The sequence below is a fragment of the Falco rusticolus genome, chromosome 13, assembly GCF_015220075.1.
Source record: "Falco rusticolus isolate bFalRus1 chromosome 13, bFalRus1.pri, whole genome shotgun sequence".
NCBI lineage: Eukaryota > Metazoa > Chordata > Aves > Falconiformes > Falconidae > Falco > Falco rusticolus.
Genome location: NC_051199.1, coordinates 20,151,155 through 20,170,704, shown reverse-complemented (window position 1 = coordinate 20,170,704; position 19,550 = coordinate 20,151,155).

Here is a 19,550-nt window from a genome sequence, read left to right as displayed (position 1 = left end):
TGGTGCATACTGTGATGATGCCGAGGGATTTATATGGTGCTGCGCCCTTGCATTTTCTGATGAGTTTTTGTCTCCCTTTGCAGTGTCTGTGGCCGAGTAGAGCACAGTGGAATGTGCTCACATCTAGGAGGTGTTGGAGAATCTGGGGATTCCGAGAGCATTGTAACACACAAGTACAATTTAGAACAGGTCAGAGAGAAGCTTTATTAGCTATGATCATAGTGAGAGAACATTTGGACAGCATCTCCCCCTCTGCTCCCCCTTTCTCTGCCAAGTGGTTGCAGAGACCCAGCCTATAGCCTAAGTACTGCTTCAGAGAAAAAACACAGGTGAAGAAAACAATCATTTCAATGCAAACAAAGCCAGGTATCCATCCCTGGGAGGGATGGACTCCTTAAATAGCTTGCTAACTGCCACAATTCTAAGAAGGAATCAAATAGCAAATAATGTGACCTTAGGGAGAGATGCTTCTTGGTGGAGCCTATAGGAGTGGCACACCCTGTATTACCTTAGCTCAGAAGTGTGGAGTTGGGAACAATCACAGGCTGTTAGCTTTTAGTCAAAGGGAATGTTCTTTTAGGATAAACTTCTTAGCCAGACCTCTCAAATCTTAAATAATAACAAATTTACCACCACAAAGGTAATGGGGTGGGGGTGGGGGGGTGTCAGCATTGTTTTTTTGAGGTTCCAGTGAATCTGCAGTAAGTGTTGAACCTCCTTCACTGTACCCTCTGCAAAGAAGAGATTTTAAAATTTATTTTTAAGAATTATTAGAAAAGTATCAGAAAAGGTGAATAGCAGCAGGGAACTGTTACGGCTTGTAACGTGGCATAAGGAGAATCTGAGGGATGTCAGGAGGGTGGAAAAACAGGTAGTGTAATGTTTGCTCCCTGCCTTCTGAATTTCTGGAAGACAGCTGAAATTTGGGAACATGATGGTCAGCTGTGTGACCCCTCACTACAGCTCTGTGGGTTTGACTTACAAGTCCTAGGCAAAATTTTTCAGTTTGCGAAATTTCCAAGTTTTCCTTATTTGACTGCACCACAGGTGCAAAGCATTGACAAAGCAGGGCTGATTAGTGCAGAGGTTCTTCGTGCCCTGCAACAAGCGTGCAAAATTGTGACATACCAAAGTCAACCCTGAGGAATAAGACTTAGACTGGGATCCAGGGTGTATTGTGACATTTCCAAAATGTTGTGAAGTAGCAAGTTTTTCCTGTCTCTCTATTCCTGCCTCCCTTGAACTACTGGAAATAATTTCTTCGGATTAAATTAGCAAAAGGCTTTTCATAGGTGCATGAATGGATTCAGGTAGTAGCAGATATATAATGTAAGTAGGAATATAAGAGAATAAGAGCAGATTAGAAAATTGGTAATTGCCATTCTGTCATTCTTAATCCATTCATTTGGTTTAGTTGTTCCTTTCTAGAAACTGGCTGTAGTGTCCTCTACCTTGTCTTTTGGTAATGTTGCTGCTGCCTGTGGAGCCAGCCCCCATTCCTGACCAGCCATGGCTTTCTGGAATCCCTTCTCACCACTAAGCCAGGGCACTACCCCTCATGGGGCAAGGTGGCAGGTTTTGCTTCTGCCTGGGTACAGCACTGCAAAGTGGATGTACAATGTCCTGGCAAAAAGAAGTGCTGCTCAAACCAGTGTGGGTATACTGCCAGCCCCAGAAAACCTGTGCACAGGTAAAGTAATGCAGTTATCCACTGCTCTGGGTTATGCTGTCATTCTGTATCAAGACAAATTAGTGTACTCGGAAGCAATCAGAAGTAATTACTCTTTAAGAAACAATAGGCGTCACTCTGTGGCTTCTATCTGACAGCTAAAGAACTTGGCTTCCTGTGAAAAACCCATACAGCTTAATCTTCTTGTGTCAGATCATATTTCCCTGTCTTCTCTTCGTAAATGTTTACATTGCTGCAGTAAAAGGGGCACTGCATGATCTTGGCTAACAGGGGACTGTGTGTTTAGAGATAGTAATGGGATCCAGCATCTTTCAGCTATCACTGTCAAGATGAACGCAAAGAAGGTTTGCAGATACAGAATAGCACCTCTGCAGGGGCTTGAGTGGTCCCATTCTCAGGAGTAAATCCTGGTTCCACGAAGTCAGTTCCTACTGTTACATGAGCTGACGCTGCAGCACAATGACAGGAAATGATAGGAATTGAGCAGAGACCTGGCTTTTCTTTTGCTCTTCAGGTAAGATGTTCAATGACATTCCACCTGATTCATTTTAGGAGTGTAAATAGATGCACTGATCCTTGCTTTTACCACCCCTACTGCTGCATTTTCATTCCCATCACCCACTTCTCATTTTCAGGTGTTTCCTTAAAGACTGAACCATTCCTAAAGGCTCCAGTGGCATCCTTGAAATCTTATAGAAATCTAAAGTCAGTGTGTGTGTCACTCAATGACTGTGTTTTACACTCTCCAGGAGGAACTTCAGGATTCATCTCAGTGAAGATGAAGCCAAAGACTGGCAGAATGAGATCCTGATGAGCTCCATACTTGTAGTGATTATAAAGTATAACTCTTTATTAGCTAGTAAAGCAGAGAGTCTAAATTTCAGATCCTGGCAAGTGCTGTCATCACTGATGCTGCCCTCAGAGGGTTGCTTCAACCTTTTGTGGTAGCTGGTGGCAGAGGAAGAGGAAGTAACAATAAAGTGATCTTGTGGTTAACTCAGTTAAGCTGTGCATAGGAAATCTGGATTCAGTTCCTGGCTTTGTTTTGGACGTCCTTGTAACTGAATACACAGCGTCCATTCATCTCAGTTCTCCTTCCATCAGATACAACTAAGAACATTTCCATACCATCAAAAGGTGATTTTGAGGATATGCTCCCTGGTGAGAGACTGAAATATTCCATGTTACTGGGTGCATGGAGGTAAAATAGAGATAGGCCAGTTAAATACTATTCTTTAACTGGGTTTTGCTCTATCTCTGAGAGAGTTGACAGTGAGACGAGACTTTTAGGAATGGACAGTCTCTTTCATAAGACCAAACTTCAGTTAACCTTCATTAGTGTTTCAAAAGATACTACAACTCTCAGTAAACTTTGTCATGCTTGTTCTCTTCATCAGGCGGGTGGTGTAGCACTGGAATAGGTCACCCAAAGTCGCTGTGAAATCTCTGTCTTTGTATATTTTTAAGATGTTGTCAGGTCGAGTCATGGTTGACCCAGTCTGGTGTTGGCAGTAGTCCTGCTTTGAATGGGAGGTTGGACTGGGGATCTTCAGAGGTCCCCTCCAGCCAGCGTTTCTGTGATTCTGTTACTCTACTTAGCTTTTTCCTACATGGAAATATCAAAGTTCTTTTAGGAAGTATCTGTATCTTTGTGCAGTAAAGCAAACAATATAAGTGTTTATTATCCTTTATTACTAGTATTAAGTATTCTAACAAAGGCAAACACTTGAATAACCTTGCTTTCTGGCTTTCTCAAAGCAAGATTAAGGATAAATATTAAATTAGAGTAGATATATTATTCACATTCCAAGTTAATTTTTATATTATATCCATCGGTTTTGTGCATTAGAGAATAATTTATTTGATAACACCATACTTACATCATTTCTGTGTAATAATACTAAAACAAAATAATTGTCAAGCATTAACTTTACAAACATGTTGCAAAATACAGCTTAAGTATGTCAGTGTCTTGTGAGGATACTTGAGGCTGAAATACCTTCCCTGCCTACAGACTTTTCAAACTAATACATGTATACTCTACAATTAACAGCTGTTACTATTCCACTAATGGGAAGCATTTTCTCTTTCTTATGTTAAAGATAAATCATTATTCACTTCTTTGTCATATGTTCAAGGTCCAAATAGTCCTATCTCTGTAACAGAAACCAGCAGAACGTAATTAGTTCTCTCAAAACTCAGTGACTTGTGTGTATACTCCTCTAGCTATTAATGCTAAAAGCTCTCACATAAAGAATGGTAGCGTAGTAATAACATGCGGTTCTCATTTTATGTTGTTATGTTTACTGCTTGTTACTATTTCATGTATATGAACTGATATAAAAAGAGTGTGCATGCATATTTACAAGGATGCACACTGTAATGATTCTGCATGGTTCTATTAATGGGCTTTTAAATCCTGGTTTTGTCTGCGGAGGAAAATTGTAGTGTTTCTGTCTGTCATTTTGTCGTGATGCATATAAAAAAGGTATGAATGACACATGCCAGGAATTAGGGAAATGAAAGATACAGAAAGTCAAGGCATTGAGTGGATGTTTGTTTGTCTTGGCTTATTCCTCCTGTCGTCTTACAACTGCTATATTACATCCATACTAAATACCTAAATTCTCCATTTCTGTAGGTTTTGTCCTGAAAAAAAAAATAGGTGTAGTAATAAGTATTTTCCTTTGATCTTCGTCTAATAATTTAAATGTTCCTTTTAAGTATGAGGGTCTGGCTTGTTACTCTGTACGGGTGTACGCTGGGAGAAAGTGGAAGGAACGTCCCCATCTCTGGCTGTCCCTGCTGGGTACTGACTGGGTGCCTTCAGTCTTCCCTCTGAGTTGTGGCCTCCAGAGGGTGGGAGAGAAGAGAAGCAATGACAGCACCATTTTGGCTGACATTTTGGGAGCTCTAGAGCTGACTGTGTAAGCTGCCATAGCAGGAGCTCCAGCACCGTGGCTCCCAAGTGGAACTGGAGTTGATTTGTTTCATCTGTACTTCAGGCTAGTAATACACTGCCCTTGGGACTGCACCACCTCCTTTCCCCTCAGCTACTAGAACGGATGAAATCCATGGAAAAGTGCATGCACTGCTGTCCCGTGAACTATTTGAAGGAGAACGGTTTTCCTGGGTATGTAGATTCTGAAGGAGGGACACGCGACCATGAGAAAGGTCTGTTACAGGGCTGACCCAAGATTCAGCCAGGTGCAAGGGCACGTGTGGGTAGTGCCACAAGTCAGGAAGAGGGCATGCTGTGTTCTCCATCTCATACAGCCAACGATCGTGCGACTGAGGACACTATTTGCCTAAAAGGCAGAAGACCAAGCAAATGGTACCAAGCAGATGGTAGTAAGCTCTATTCTTTTACCATGATTTTTTGTTTTTAAAGGTGAATTCAATAGACTGATCCCAGTTTCAAGAGGTAAACAGCAGTGGAGGGTGCTGTGTCTGCCAGAGCTGCCTGGACCAGCTCTGGAATGACATCTGAACACAGAAACCCATGTTACTCCTGTTCTGCAGGGGTCCTTGCACTGTCCTTTTTGCTATTATATCCAGAGTATGGATTCAGCAACATAGCTAACAGCTGTCTTGTGTCATTTGCTGTCTTGTTCTCTAGCCGGGCAGGGAGTAGTGCAGATTGTTTCAGCAGGGAATGTCTGCCTAAATGTGTACTCTGCTCTCTGTTTATGTTGGAAAAGGAAAGATCAAAGCATATGCTTGGAGTTAAAAATGGAGGCTGTGATTAGAGACCTCATCTCATTCCCAGTCACATATGTATGTACGTGTACTTACACATATGTATCCCTGTGCCTCATCACTGCTGGAACCTGGGGCAGAAAACAGTTCTCTGAAAATCAAGCTGTTCCTTTAGATGGCCATCAGAGGTCAGGGCTGCCTTTGAAGGCAAATGGACTTAGCCTTACCTTGGCTAATTAGTTGTCTGCAATGAGGAGAGACCCAAGATTAGGTGATAGTGGCTCTGTTGAGTCAGAATAAAGCCCTGACCAACCTGGTGCCCTGTCTCAGACAGCACAGTGCTGGAAGCATAAGAAAAGAGCACAAAAGGGGACAGCGAGACAACAGTCCTTATTCTGATATGTCTTTCCAGCTTCTGGTGCTCTGTATTGAGGCACTTTCTGAGCTCCAGGCTGTGTCTGAACTGCTGCTGTGGGTAGTGGCTGTTGGTGGATTCCCGTGAATTTATCTATCTTTTTTTAATCCACTTATTCCTTTGGACTCGACATCAGTGGCCTCCACATTCAACTACCCGCTGTGTAAAAAGTGTTTCCTTTTGGTTATAAGGGGAAAAGAGTAATTATTCCCTGTTTGCTGTCTCCATCCCACTCCATGCTAAATACCTCAATCACAACCGAATTCAGCTGTCTGCTTGGTAAGCGAATGAGTCCTTGTCTATGAAGTCTTTTCAGTTACAGAAGCCATTTGGTACCTCTGATGTTCTTGCTGCTTCTCTTCACTCTACTATACCTTTTTGAGATGGCATGACCAGAATTGCATGCAGTGCTCAAGACATGGGCGCACCAGGGACTGACAAAATTGCAGAAGGATGTTTTCCATTTTGTTGTCTCTTCCTTTCCCATTTGTCCTTAGCATTGTGTGGGAGTTAACAAGTAGCTCTATTGTTAGAAGACCCTACAGGGACAGACTTGCAGGCTGCTCCTGGAGGAAGGATGCGGATAACAGGACATGATTTATCTATTTAATTTATGTTGGACTGTTTGATTTTGCAAAATTAACTTCCTCCCTGAAGAAAGACGTCAGATGAAATCTTTGGTTGAGAGGTGCAAGGGGAGAGTGAGAGATTAGTGTTCATAGCAGTGCAAAGCTGTGCGCTTTGATCCTTCCTCATGCTTGCTGCTCTGCTCCACTGTGTGTCTTGCCTGCAGGACAAAGTCTGGGGGCAGGACTGGGCAGACAGCCTTATCCAGAAACTGCCAGCCAGATTGTTTCCCTTGGATCAGGCCCTATCTCAGCAGTTATGTCCTTGGCTTTTCACATGCAAAAGAAGCACTTTATTAAAAGAAACAAGATATTTCCCAGAGTCTGACAGCTTGCATTTTGAACTATCACCCCTAACAAGGGACCTTAAAACTGACCCCAAGACGTTAATTTAACCATTACAATTCCATTAGTCTAATTTGTCATGAAACATCTTTAACTAATTACCTGCATTTGTAAGTTAGTCCACATGTCATGAGATAAGAAGTCAAGCATAGTCATAGGTCACTGCTCTGGGCTGCCATCACATAACGCAGACCCGAGATGAAAGGGAATTCAGAGCTGATAGGACGAATCTAAACAACAGCTACTCAGGCAGTACAAGGCAGCCATGGCTGTAATGTAAAAATTGGACCATTGTTTTAGAAGTGGTGTTTTGGAAAAGATGGGGCATGCCCTCATTAACAGAATAAGATCTAGGCAGACTGAGCATAATGCATTCCCCGCAAGGATTTGTCTTAAAGGTGGTAATTTGATAAATACAGGTCCCCACTAAGACCATTTGCTAAATTTGGCAGACAATAGTATCAAACATTTATGACTGAATTTAGAACTGTCCCTTTTCAAAGAGACATGATTATGTCCTGAATGTTACTTTAAAAAGCTCATTTGGGAACTGCTGTTGGTTTCCTCAAATGACAAATGTTGAAACGGAGGGAAAGACCAATTAGGAGTCTGATTAAAGGTTGTTCAAGCCTTTCACTGAGTTGTATGTTTGGATTCAGCTCCCTATTGCTCATTGGAAAACTGCCCATGTATTTATAGTGGGAGCTGCAACATGCTGCGTGCCACAAACACCTCTGTCTCTTAGATTTAGGCAACTGTAAACTTCCTTTCATTTCTCTCGTTTCAGTGCTTGTGACATTCCCCTAGAGACTAGATGAGGAGGATATGGTATGTGATTAATGCAGGATGAAGCATTCAGAAAATTTCCTCATTCTTTTTTCTGTTCCCTTCTTCAGTGAGAGGAGGTGCAGAAGGAGGTGGCCAAGAGCGATTCCCCCCATCAATATACAGAGCGTCATCATCGCGCTTTTGGCTGCCGGTGCTGGGTGTGAGGGGTAATTAAATGCCTGCCTCCCCCCCAGCCCTCCGTCCCTTAGCTCATCCTTACAGACAGCAAACGCAATTGAATTCTTCACTTCCATCACTCATCTGATCAATACAAAGGGCCAGCAACGACAGAGCTATACTGGTCAGGCCAGCCCTACCTTTGTACTCCCTAAGTACAGGCTCTGTCCAAGCCATAAATCACAGCTACTCTAAATTATAGAGGCTGCCAACACATCAGAGGGCTGGAGCGGGAGCTCCCTGTGATCACAGCAGGGAGGGGAGGATAAGGAAGGCCCTGACCAAGCTGCCTTTTCTGTACTCAGGAGCTTTATTCAGACAGCAAGGAAGAAAGAGCACCTGGGAGTCTCTGTGCTCCTCTTGCAGGCATAAGCCTGCCGCAGTGGCTCAGCAGTGCTCTGGAGTTACCTGCTGTCCTCAGGAAAAATTGAAATCCTCTTTCTACAGACCATAAGGCACTCACTGAGATAAGGAGGAAACTTCCCTTGGTGGTGTATTGCTGCAGTCTTTGTACTTGCAAATACCCTTTTTCGACATCCCTGTGGGGAGAGAGGACTCAGATTTGTATCTTCCCCTTATCGACAGCCAGCACTGGGAGTGCTCTGTCCTCTTCAAGGAGGAGCGACAGCATCACCAGGCTGCCCCCAACTCCTGCCACACAGCAGCAACAGCCCTGTGCTATCACATGGCCTGCTGGTGTGAACACCATAGCACTTCTTTCTTTCCTATGTGGAAGTTCACCTGTTATTTTCTACCGATATTCCTCCAAATCTTTAAAGACAAATGAATCTTCAGGTCTCCAAATCTTTAGCCTCTCTGCAATGGGCATAAGGTATCTACCAGTCTGCAATGAAAAATCACAGACGATCCATCCTTTCAATCTCTTACTTTTATCCTAAGCTGATAAGGGAGGCCCTCCTGTGCTTGTCAGCTGTGCATTCTTGGTGTGTGCAGCATAGCTGAGTATTGCAGATTAAAGGTGAGGAGTTGAACAGGGAAAAAACGCAGGAGCGAAGCAGCTGTTTAATGAGATAGAGGGGCTTTCCTCTTGAAAACTGCTTATCCATATCCTGTCTGTTGGTAATTGCAGACTATTTTCTTTATGGATCATGTTAACACTGTTTTCCCAGTTTAATATATTTTACCCTTTTGCAGGATCATCTTTTCACCTTGGTAGCATTAAATCATTCTTTACGAAATTGTTAGTGACCCGCAACATATTTTTGTCAAGCTGCTTAGTTCTACCCTGCACATCTTTTGTCTTATAACAAAGTTCACGTGTATTCAGGAGTCAAAGCTTAGATGTTCTCAGTCTATACCCAAGTTTGCACCCTTGCAGTTCCAGATTTGGAAACTCCTTTCCACCCAAGCCTGTCTCAAGCTGTAATAGAACCTTTAAAGTTACAAATCCAGATATTGTCGAACTGACTTTCGGTGATAGGATGTGCTATGCTGACAGTTAGAACCAAGCCTTGGAAAGATGAGCTTCTTGGCAGCTGTTTTAGCCAGCTCATGTCACTGGCTGTCTTTCTGCTAGAGTTGTTTTCATTTTTGCAAACTCCTCCCTGTGCCTTGCTCTGTTTTTCAGGTGGACCCTTCACCTCCTGGTGCTCCTGAGAGTCTCAGGTAGGACAGCTTCACCACTGGACCCCGTGCCTCCATCAGTGGTGTCATTTGCTGGGATTCACCTCCAGAAAAAGACTTAAGAACCCATCATTACAAAACCTGTGTAAGTTTATGGGGGCCAGAGCAGCCAAGAAAGGTCACTGGAAAATGGCTAATGTCTGTACGCTGCCACTGTACATACCACTGTACATACCACTGTCTGCGTTGGTCTCTGGAGACAGCACAACAGTTGCTGATGGAGAAAAGCAAGAGAAAAGAAAGGATGTATCTGTCAGGAAGACGCGCAGTCATGCCTCAGGCTTGGTAGGAGAAATAGCATGTGCTTCTCAGAGATCTGGTTGTGGACAGGGCATTATTTCCCCGATCTCTCTCCAACTTGCTCCTGGAGGTCCTTCTGCTGTGGTTGATGTGAACAAGCCTGATTATTTATATCAACTCTATGCAATTGGGATCTGCTGGATTGCTCCTGGATTGCAACTTAGGTTAGAAACAGGAACATATCAAGGTTAGGAAAAAAGTGATCTAGGATTTTTCAAATGCCAAAAGTTCTGATCTCTTTTGTACAGATAATGTAAATGTTTGTATATGTATAAATTATAACACTGGGATCCTGGGTTGGGATAGGAGGGGTTTGCTGTGAGGTGGGGGCTTCTGAAATGGCAGAGGCTTGGGGTCATAGTCTGGAGAAGATGGGGGTCCTGCTTGAAGAGTATTGCCACAGTCCAGAGCAGGAAATCATACTGGGTTTGAGATGTGGGACAGAAGAGAGAGAATCTGCATCACAAGGGATTGAAGGAATTTATTTTGAGGACTTGAAGGACTGAAGTAACTTATTTCACATGACTCTCCCTCCCCCATCCCGTGCACATGACTGCATGCAACAGTAATTTTTGCTGATGGAAATGTGGTAGCTCTATTTTCTGCCCCACCTTCAGCTCCTTGTCTTTTTACTTGTCCATACAGTATCATATACCCTATGGCATCATACAATTAAAATAGATGATTATGCAGATGCAAATGGATCCCTAAGGAAATCTAACACATGGACATAACACCACAGGCAAGTTTTAACTGATTATGCAGCTATAAAGAAGTTTCTTCATTTTAAAATTAAAAACATTTTAACTTTTTTTTCTTCTTTTTCAGTGCTAACAGTAACATTTTCCTTTCCAGATAAAATCTGAAATGGAAGAAAGGGAGCTCAGGCTTAAAACTGAGTACCTTATGGAAGTGCAGGCTATAGGTTTCTGGGTTTAGAAACCTCTGAAAAGCACAAAATCTTTCACCCCCCTTACAACACCCCTCCCTCCTGCATGCAGAGTGCAAACCCTGTGTGCGTTTGGCTTCCAGATCTGTGACTCCCACCCTTCTTTTTGTAAGCAGTGAATTTTCTCCCTTTCAAAGCACAGATTTTATGCCCCTGTCATGCCCTGGGGAAAGTTTTTGCACGGCAAGTGCCCAGGGTTTTTAAATAATATGGAAACTCCTTAGTTTATTCTGTTTCTGTACTGCTACCACCAGTTCATGATTTCTGTTCCTCTGTGGCCTCTGCTAATGCATAGTGTGGCCTGAATGGGGTGGTTTTCTCTGCAATTCCAGTGATAAGTGGCTGTGTGTACAGTGACTGTAGCCTTCTTGGTAGCACTGTTTCTTGTTACGTCGTAGAGAAGAGGTACCACTTTTTTCACCATTCCATCATCAGCCTGATTTTACTATTATTACCAGCAAGCGATGCCAATACTGTTCATGTTTCCTTGTCCCAAGACTTAATGGATACATTCAATGACCATGTTAACCCTTCTCTATTCTCAGTAGCAGCTTTATGATGGTATTGCCTTTCCAAGCCACAGCTGATCTTGCATGCCTTCACACCAGTTAATCCAACCTCTTTTGGCTTCTTTCCCAAAGGTGTAGAGTTCTAAGGGGAAAACTCAGCAAGTGTATTTTCCCTCGATATCAGCGGATCCAGAATTTCTTCTTTTCCTGTCTACAGGGCTGCTCATTCCTCTCCATTGCTATCAGCAATGAGGGACAGACACTACTTACAGAATATCCTCTTGTTTTAGGGGAAATAAGGAGGAAATCAGGAATCTAAACCAAAGCTGTCTACATGTTCTATCTGAAGGTACGGATCTGGTGGACCTGCCCTGCTGCTTGTGCTGCTGATTAAAGAATAGCATGTTATATAAAGAGCAACACATAGTCTTTAAGAGTGATCTTGCAGTGAAGCAGGAGATACAATGCATTTGGAGGGATCGAGGATTAGCTGGTGCCTGAAGCAGAAACTGCATCTCCGACAGCATTCCTCAGAGCAGCATCAAGAATTCTGGCAGACCACAGCAGAACTTTCCTAATTCATTATGTCCTGAAAAGCAACTGTTTTCTGCTCATTAGACACTAATCAAGGTCACCCCTTCATTGCTGAATGCTCTGCATTCACTATGCTGTTGGCAGGAGGGCTTGCTCTGCTCCTGTGTGTTCAGAAAAAAAAGACCAAAATAAAATAAAAGGAGAAGAAATCCTTTGGCCAGCCATCTGCTGGAGCACAGGCCATGGACACAGTGCAGATACAACTGCCTGGATGCCCTGTGACCCATCTTTCCATGGAGGAATTCACTGGGAAAGTAGATTGTGCTGGACTGTTCCTGCAACTGCAGTTAATCGCACCTTTTCTGTATTACTGCTACAGGATTAACACAAACATTGCTCCTATTTTCAGGCTTATCAAAGGCAGCAGCACATCTCTCTGATCTCCTATTTCCCTGCTCTCTTGAAAGTGTTTAAATGAATGGAGCATTGATGAGCAGGGATGTGGTGCCAGGAAGGATGGTGTCATTTAATGCCTTGCTATTTATGCTATTTAATGCCTGTGTGGCTTTATATGTCCTGGGTGACTTGCTAACCATCTGGCACCCTCCACCCTTTCATAGGACAGACGGAGGTGTAGACAGCCCCTTCATTTGTCTCCAGCCCAGAGTGACCAGCAGCAATGAAATAGTATAGTTCCGATGTGCCGGCTCCTACACAGCCTGCACCTGCTGTCACTGAAGGATGAAGCTTGGAGGCCATGGTTTGGTGACCCTTGATATCACACAGTTTGGATCTCAGTGAGCTATGGGCACATACCTGTATTTCTGTTGAACTCGTTGGCACATGCAACCTGGATTTTTCTTCCAGCTGTAAAAAGCATAAAGATATCTGATCTGCCCTTGCACCTGTTTGTACACAGTTAACTTGTCAAAAGGTTTCAGACAAGCTGGAATCAGCAGAATTGTGTATGGCACATCAGCTGCTTGTCCTAAGAGTCCTACAGCTGGATTTGCTGTATCATTGAATCACGGCCTGAATTTTTAGCTTTATTACTTTCACAAACCACAAATACTTGGGTTGTGTCTTCCAATCTACTAGGAAGTGGGCTGAGATCCACCCCACTGCTTTCACACCGCTGTCAGCTGGCATTAACTTTCAGTCATTTTCTCCTTTGAGGCCAGATTGAAATCAGTGACCTAGAAGTAAAATACTCTGTATTTTGTTAGCAAGCAGTCCCTGGAGTTGTGCAGTCTAAATTGGGATGTTGTCTCAGCGAGCTCTTTTGTGTATCTTCCTGTGGCAATTGTACTGTAATTACCAACAATCCTCTTTTTGGTAGCAGAATTTATTAATTGCTTTCCACTTTCTCCTATGTATTTCTGCTCAGATCACAGTGAAATAAGGACTTGCTTTAATTTGTGGAGAGGTCATGATGTCCTACCGTAAAGCATTCGTTTTCTATGATGACATTGTCAGAGATTATATTACGGATTCACTGATATTTCTGCAAGGAGGGCAAACTGGAATCTGTGTTTGAGACTTTACTGCACTGTCTGTTAGCAATACAGCTGTGGGATCCGACCCTGAAAACGCTCACGCCTGTGAAAGTATTTGCAGAAGGAAGGACTAGTCATGTGTAGAAGCAGTTTCACATCAGCCTTCATGTTTATGGGATCACTTGTGGACAGTGCCGATAGTCTGCTGGGAGGTGCTGGCTGCCCTTTTCAGTGCTGTTGCTGAACACTCATTTTATTCAGCCTTTTGAGGAAGTGCCCAGCTCACATTGTAACTTTAATGCAGACTGTTAATATGAATAAGTTATATCTCCATGGGTTTTTTGTGTGCAGATTCAAGGTCAGATCCAGTTGGTCACTCTGTGGCGGCATCTAATGAATTGCCAGCATCCCAGAAAGCATACAATTTGAGATTAGAAGCAGCACCTCCTTATTACCATGACAGTCAATTGCAAGTGGAAGTGCAGTGGAAAAAAGGGCAAGGTAATGTAACATGTGAGTGGAATAGCACTCAATCCTTGTATTATGAAATTGTCATTCTGTGCCACTGTTCAGCATAAATGGACTAATCTTCACTTTGAAAATGAGGAGAGCTTGACTGTTAAAGAATAGGTCATTTGGCTTCTGGCAGCAGCAGAAGATGCTGTAATATTAGCTGTAAGAACTTGTGCATTCTTGGTAAGGAGATAAAAATGATTAAATTGCACTGCTTGCTTCTCTGTCTTCTAAAGTAATTCATATTTGCACCCGGATTCATCTAAGCATTTGCATAATTCCTCAGGCCATTCCTATTCAGCCAAGCATTTCAGCTTGTGCTTAAACTTAAGCAAATGCTGAAGCTCTTTTCAGTTCCTGGGGCTTCAGACTTGCTGAACAAGGTCTTGGCCATTAGTTTGTAATGTTTCAGTAGCTTCTGAGATTACCATGCTGTAGCAAATGGAAGTTTGCTTTATTTGTTGTATTACAGCCTGAATATTCTTTAATGACTCAGAAAGGTTAAGGGAGAAGATCTTGGGGCCCTGGAGAGGATCATTTTCAATAGAGTTCTCTGTTGGAAATTCGAGAGCCAGAGAACTGGGGTCATGTGTCCCAAGAGTTTCATGGACTCTGCAAAACTGGCAGTCACACTGACTGCCTCCCTTCCGCTGGGTTCTTCCTCAAAAGGAATGAGCAGAGCCAAGGGGAAAGTTTTGTTGGGCTCTTTGGGACATGGAGCTCTTTAGGCCAAATTCTGTTCTGAATTATGCTTTATTATTCCAGAGTGACTTCTTAACTTTAGTAGGGTTATGCCAGGTGGTAGTCATTGTCGATGCAAATTGTAGTTTTTTAAAAAAAACTTTGAAAAATTGCAATATTACAATAGGAGTTTCTGTCCAAACTTGGGAGGAGGGGATGGAGAAGAACCTTGATATGCTGATTTTTTTTGTTTTATGAGGATGGAGAGTTCAAAACATAATGCCTGGCATTATCAAGCCCTTGTGTGTCAATGCAGTTTAGCGTCAGAACTTGCTGGCCAATACAGTTCTATTGCTTCGTGAAGACGTGTGGGAACTGGAAATTTTTTAAGTGGGATTGACCCCAATCTAAAATGAAATGTTTGGTTATGGCTTTTTAAAGAAAATACAATAAAACAATTGACTTTTTTTTCTTTTGGAAAAAATAATTTTCAAACATTTGGTAGGAAACACTCTACAGAATATATTTATGGCCCGAAGTCCTGTTCACAGTGAAGCTAGTGGGAAGTTTGCTGTTGACTTCCATGTGGCCAGAATTTTACTGAGGTTTCCTTTGCACCAGAGGGATTGTGTGGCTCTTTATCTGTAGGTATTAAGGTAACTTCAAAGCCTCCTGGCCCACTTCAGAAATAAAAAGTGTTCATAAATATCTCAGCAATTTGTTGGAGGTCTTGCTCCACGAAAGTAACATGGGTTTTGTCTCTATCTCAGAGAGCCACAAGGAGCTTCATCTGTATTTGTTAAAACAGAGACCAGTAACATGTTCTCCTAACAGCAGCAGTAGAAAGGGCAAATGTTCAGTTTAGTGCTCTGCTTTGCTGGGCTGTCTTCAGATCATCACTTTAAAATGTTTATTCTGTGAAGGGGAATTGTTGCAAGATCCAGATGCAGGTGTTTACAGTGGGATCATACTTCTGTTTTAACGTAGGGCTGTGCATCATACCATCTCTGTTTTCCTGGTCCCAGTGCATTCACCTGCTGCAGAATTTTCCTGTCTGTGTAGCAGATTTTATTAACCCCCAGAGATGCCTATTTGGAAGCTATTTTTCCATCCCAGTTTGGGGTCCCACTGTTAATCTTTTATGAGCAAGGAGCAGTTCATTCCATTGCTGGGTGACTGCAGTCCTTTGTTACCTCTTCTTTACCTGGAAAAAGGTGTCAACCGTAGTGAGAGGGGGAAGATAAAGGACTGGAAGAAACAGAGGAGGGTGAAAATAAGTCTTTCTAAGGGAAAAGGAGTATTCAGGGTGCAATTTTCATGAGATACAAGCATTTGGAAATTCAGTAAAATATGTCTGCAATGTTTTTTGTAAGCAACAGTAAATGAAAGTACAGATAGTTCTGGACTTAATCTATACATTTGTCCTTGGATTTAGGGCTAGCTCAGAGCAATTTTCCAGTTTTGCGCTTCAAGTCCATCTCTACCTGCTTTACTGGCAGGTTCCACTGCACTGAGGACAATACTGGTAGACACAAACAGAGCAGGACCTTCCACGGAAGAAGTGGTTCCTAGGAGGGGCTTGAGAGCAAAGTTTCAAAAGCATGATGTTCCCAAAGAAGGGCCAAATTTTTCAGAAGGGCTGAAAAATAAGCACTCCTGCTGTGACAGATGGCTGCGTATTTCAAAAGATCTTGCCATTAAAGCTGGCTGGAGATTGTCTATTCTTTTGTTTTTGACAGGAACTTGGGTTTTCTGTTAAACATAATAATAGTGGAGAATGGGCAGATTTCCTTTCGGTGTTCTATTTCAATGTGAGAGTTTTAATTGTGTTGTTCAGGGAAACTCTCACTCCTCTAATACATTTATTTACAACTTGCTGTGCTGGAAAGCCATGTGATAGATGGTTCCGAAAGTCTGATGACCTGCTCTGGTCCCTCAATGGCATGAAGCTTTTCTGAAGCTCTAGCCGAACACAAGTGTGCTGTGTGTGATGTTGTGGACAGAGCACTCAAGCACACTGCTTCCATTCAGGTTTTTGTGGGTAAGTTTCTGTTTAGGTTTTCCAGAGTGGGTTAAGCTTTGAGATACTTGATTTGGGATCCTGAGCCGTGCACTTCAGTGGGTGAATGCCTTCACTTGTGGCTGTTCACATTCAGGATTGGGAGTGAAAGTCAAGCTGTATTTGTATGTACCTGGGCACTCTGACAGTGGGATGTTGGAACTTGAAGCTGTTTGTCAAAATGTGTGTTTTAACATTTTCATGATTTAACTTTCCCATCCATAAACTGGAGGTAATTCTTCATCATCAGCAAAGGACTTAAAGGTTCAGCATTTATGCATGCAATTTTGGAGAAGCAGAAATCCAAAAAATCCTTCTCTTCCATCTGAAAGTCTCAGAGCTCTTTTAAACTGTTAATTAATTGAGCAATCATAATGATGTGCCTGTGGGGATGAAGGGGGAGGAATAATTTACAGGTGGGAGAAATGAGGCATGAATGACTTCCTAGCCTTACCTGTGCCGTGCTGTTAGTCTGTGTCAGATCCAGACAGATACCGTCTGTGCTGTCTCCTTTTGCATCTGTGATGGGTGGCTGGGAACATCAGCTTCCTCCCCGCTTCCTCCTCTTCTTTTGTAGGGAACCCATTTCCTTATCATCAGGCTGCTGTTTCATGGAACATGTTACAAGGAGTTCATGTGGCCCATCTCTTTGAAGGAGCAGGCTTGGAAGCTGGGACATTTGTTTCAAGTCCCGAGTGCCACCCACTGAACAGGGCATGGCCAGAGAGCTGTCTCCACTGCAAGGGAGAAAGGGAATCAAGAAATGAAACTTCTGGGTGCTCTTAGGACAACTGCACGTTCTGCCCTGCCTTCCTCCTCCTGACCTGATGCACAGCCAGCTTACTATGCACCATCCTCTGCACACCTCCCACAGCAATTCAGGTTGTATCTTTGCTGCACTGAGCAGAGTGGCTCAGAATATCTGACTTGGCTCTGGTATACCAGCTCATCTCTGAGGAGCACCGTGGGCCCTCTCTGTCACCCTTCCTTTCCTGTCTGAACCCCTGTATTGGGCATCAGTAGATATCTGTACAGAAAACGTTGTGAATCTTCCGGCATACGTAGAATAAATGAGCACAAGGTTAATTCAAATTGTTTAAAATTGATGGGATGGGCAGGGTAAAAGTACTGCTTAGGAAAACACACAATTTCATCTACAGCTTGGCTGGGAATCCTGTTTAAATTTGGTTCTTAAACACAGCTGTGAAACTCATGAAGATGTCACATTGGTTGCTCACCCAGCAACCTTTATAGCCTCCTGGGAAGGTAATAAAAACACCAATAGAGAGCATTAATTCTAGCAGGCTGCTTCGCTTCATTCCTCTGGCTGCTCCTTGTCGAGCTCCTGCAACTCAAGACATGAAGTTTTTCTTCTAGCCAACCTCGTTCCAACTGCATCTCCCTACCAGTTACTCATATCTGGAAAGGAAAAGAAAAATACTGACATAATTTGCTGGTCCCTGGAACACTGGGGTTTTTATTTAACCAACAGGGCTTATGGTTACCTTTAGCCATGGCTTTTTAAGTAGTATTTAGCTGGATAGCAGTGATAAGCCCTCCAGGAAAAAGCAGTGGTAAAGTGGTGGCTCATGATAAATACTTTGTACTGTCTATAGTCATGTTTTCCATTCTTTTTCAGTTTATGTATCTTGTAAAAATTTTCTGGTAAAGCTACTACCTCCTGTGTGGTGAATTTAAGCCTATTGATTTCTAGCTTTCCTAATTGCATTTTATAGACCCCCTACTGCAGCTGGGACCAGAGCTTGAAACACTCTGTTCAGCGAAATGGATTGTCTTCCACAGGTCATTGACACCCTATATTCTGCCTTATCTAAATTAGGCTGTCTCCAGTATTCTCTGATCTAATCCCAAAAGTAAAGGGTGTGTGTTATGTGCAGATACAATGCTTACACATAAATTTCCTATTGAGCAGATATTGGAAAAGGAGATGAAAGCAGGTAGAGCTTGACCTCGCAGTTCAGCGCACATGCAGCCGGGGATGCAGTGCCTGCTAACAGCTGGCTTTTCTGCACCTCGGCAGGTGATGGAGTTCCCACTAGTTCAGGAGCCCACTGCCAATGGTTATCACATGGTGTTGTGAGAAATCTCATCAGTCAAAAGTGTCTCATAAATAATTTAGAGGAAAGCAATTTGCACACACAGCTGTAGCTGTTTGCAAAGTCACAGTTATACCTGCCAGGGCAATGTGGAAATGGAAATTTCAAAACCATTTTTTGAAGTAGCCGGAATGGTCTAGCTTGGAGCTAGGGTTGGTGGGTAGTTGTTGATGAGTAAGAATTAATTGCACTTTCATGTCTTTTTATGTGTAATGAAATCCAGGAGAGAATTTTAGTATTTTTTGCATATTGGGAAAGGGATCAAAGGGATGCATAGTTTGAAAAACTCCAGCAGTCAAGGCCTTATCCTTCCAGAGGCTCTGCAACTCGTTCAGCTTCAGAGTGAAGGGGACAAGTTTTAACAGAGACTTGGACTTGCACTTTGAAGGCATCAGCTAGTTAAAGCTTGTCTGTATGTACAGACTGTCCAGGGAGGATAGGCAGGAGGAAAAGTCAGAAGATATTGCTTGAAATATCTCATCTGAGTATGCTTGCCTTGACAGATCGATGGGAGTAAATTGCTTGAAAACTTCTGAGTAATGACAAGGGAGAAAGGAACCTGCTCTTTAAGAATCTCAAGCAACTACAGAGAAGGTGAGAAAACAAAGATTTGTTTGTGCAGGTGAGTCCTGGGAAGGTTATCCATATTAAATCTGGAGATGGCACCAGGCTGGGGAGGGCATGTAAATATATTTTAGGATAGGGTTAGACATCACCTACCTTGATCCTACCTTGGGACAAGGGGATGGACCAGATAACATCGCAAGATCCTTTCCAGCTCTTCTGGTAGCTGTGCATTCAGTCACAGTATCTCTGCTAGCTGAGTGCCCATAACATGTTTATCTTTAGAGGATGCCCCCTTAGCTAGGGAATAATTACTCTAGTTTTACCAACTGAGAACTAAATCACAGTGTTTTGCCAAATTAGGCTGTCTCAGACCTAAACTCTGAGATTCTTCCTCTTCCTAA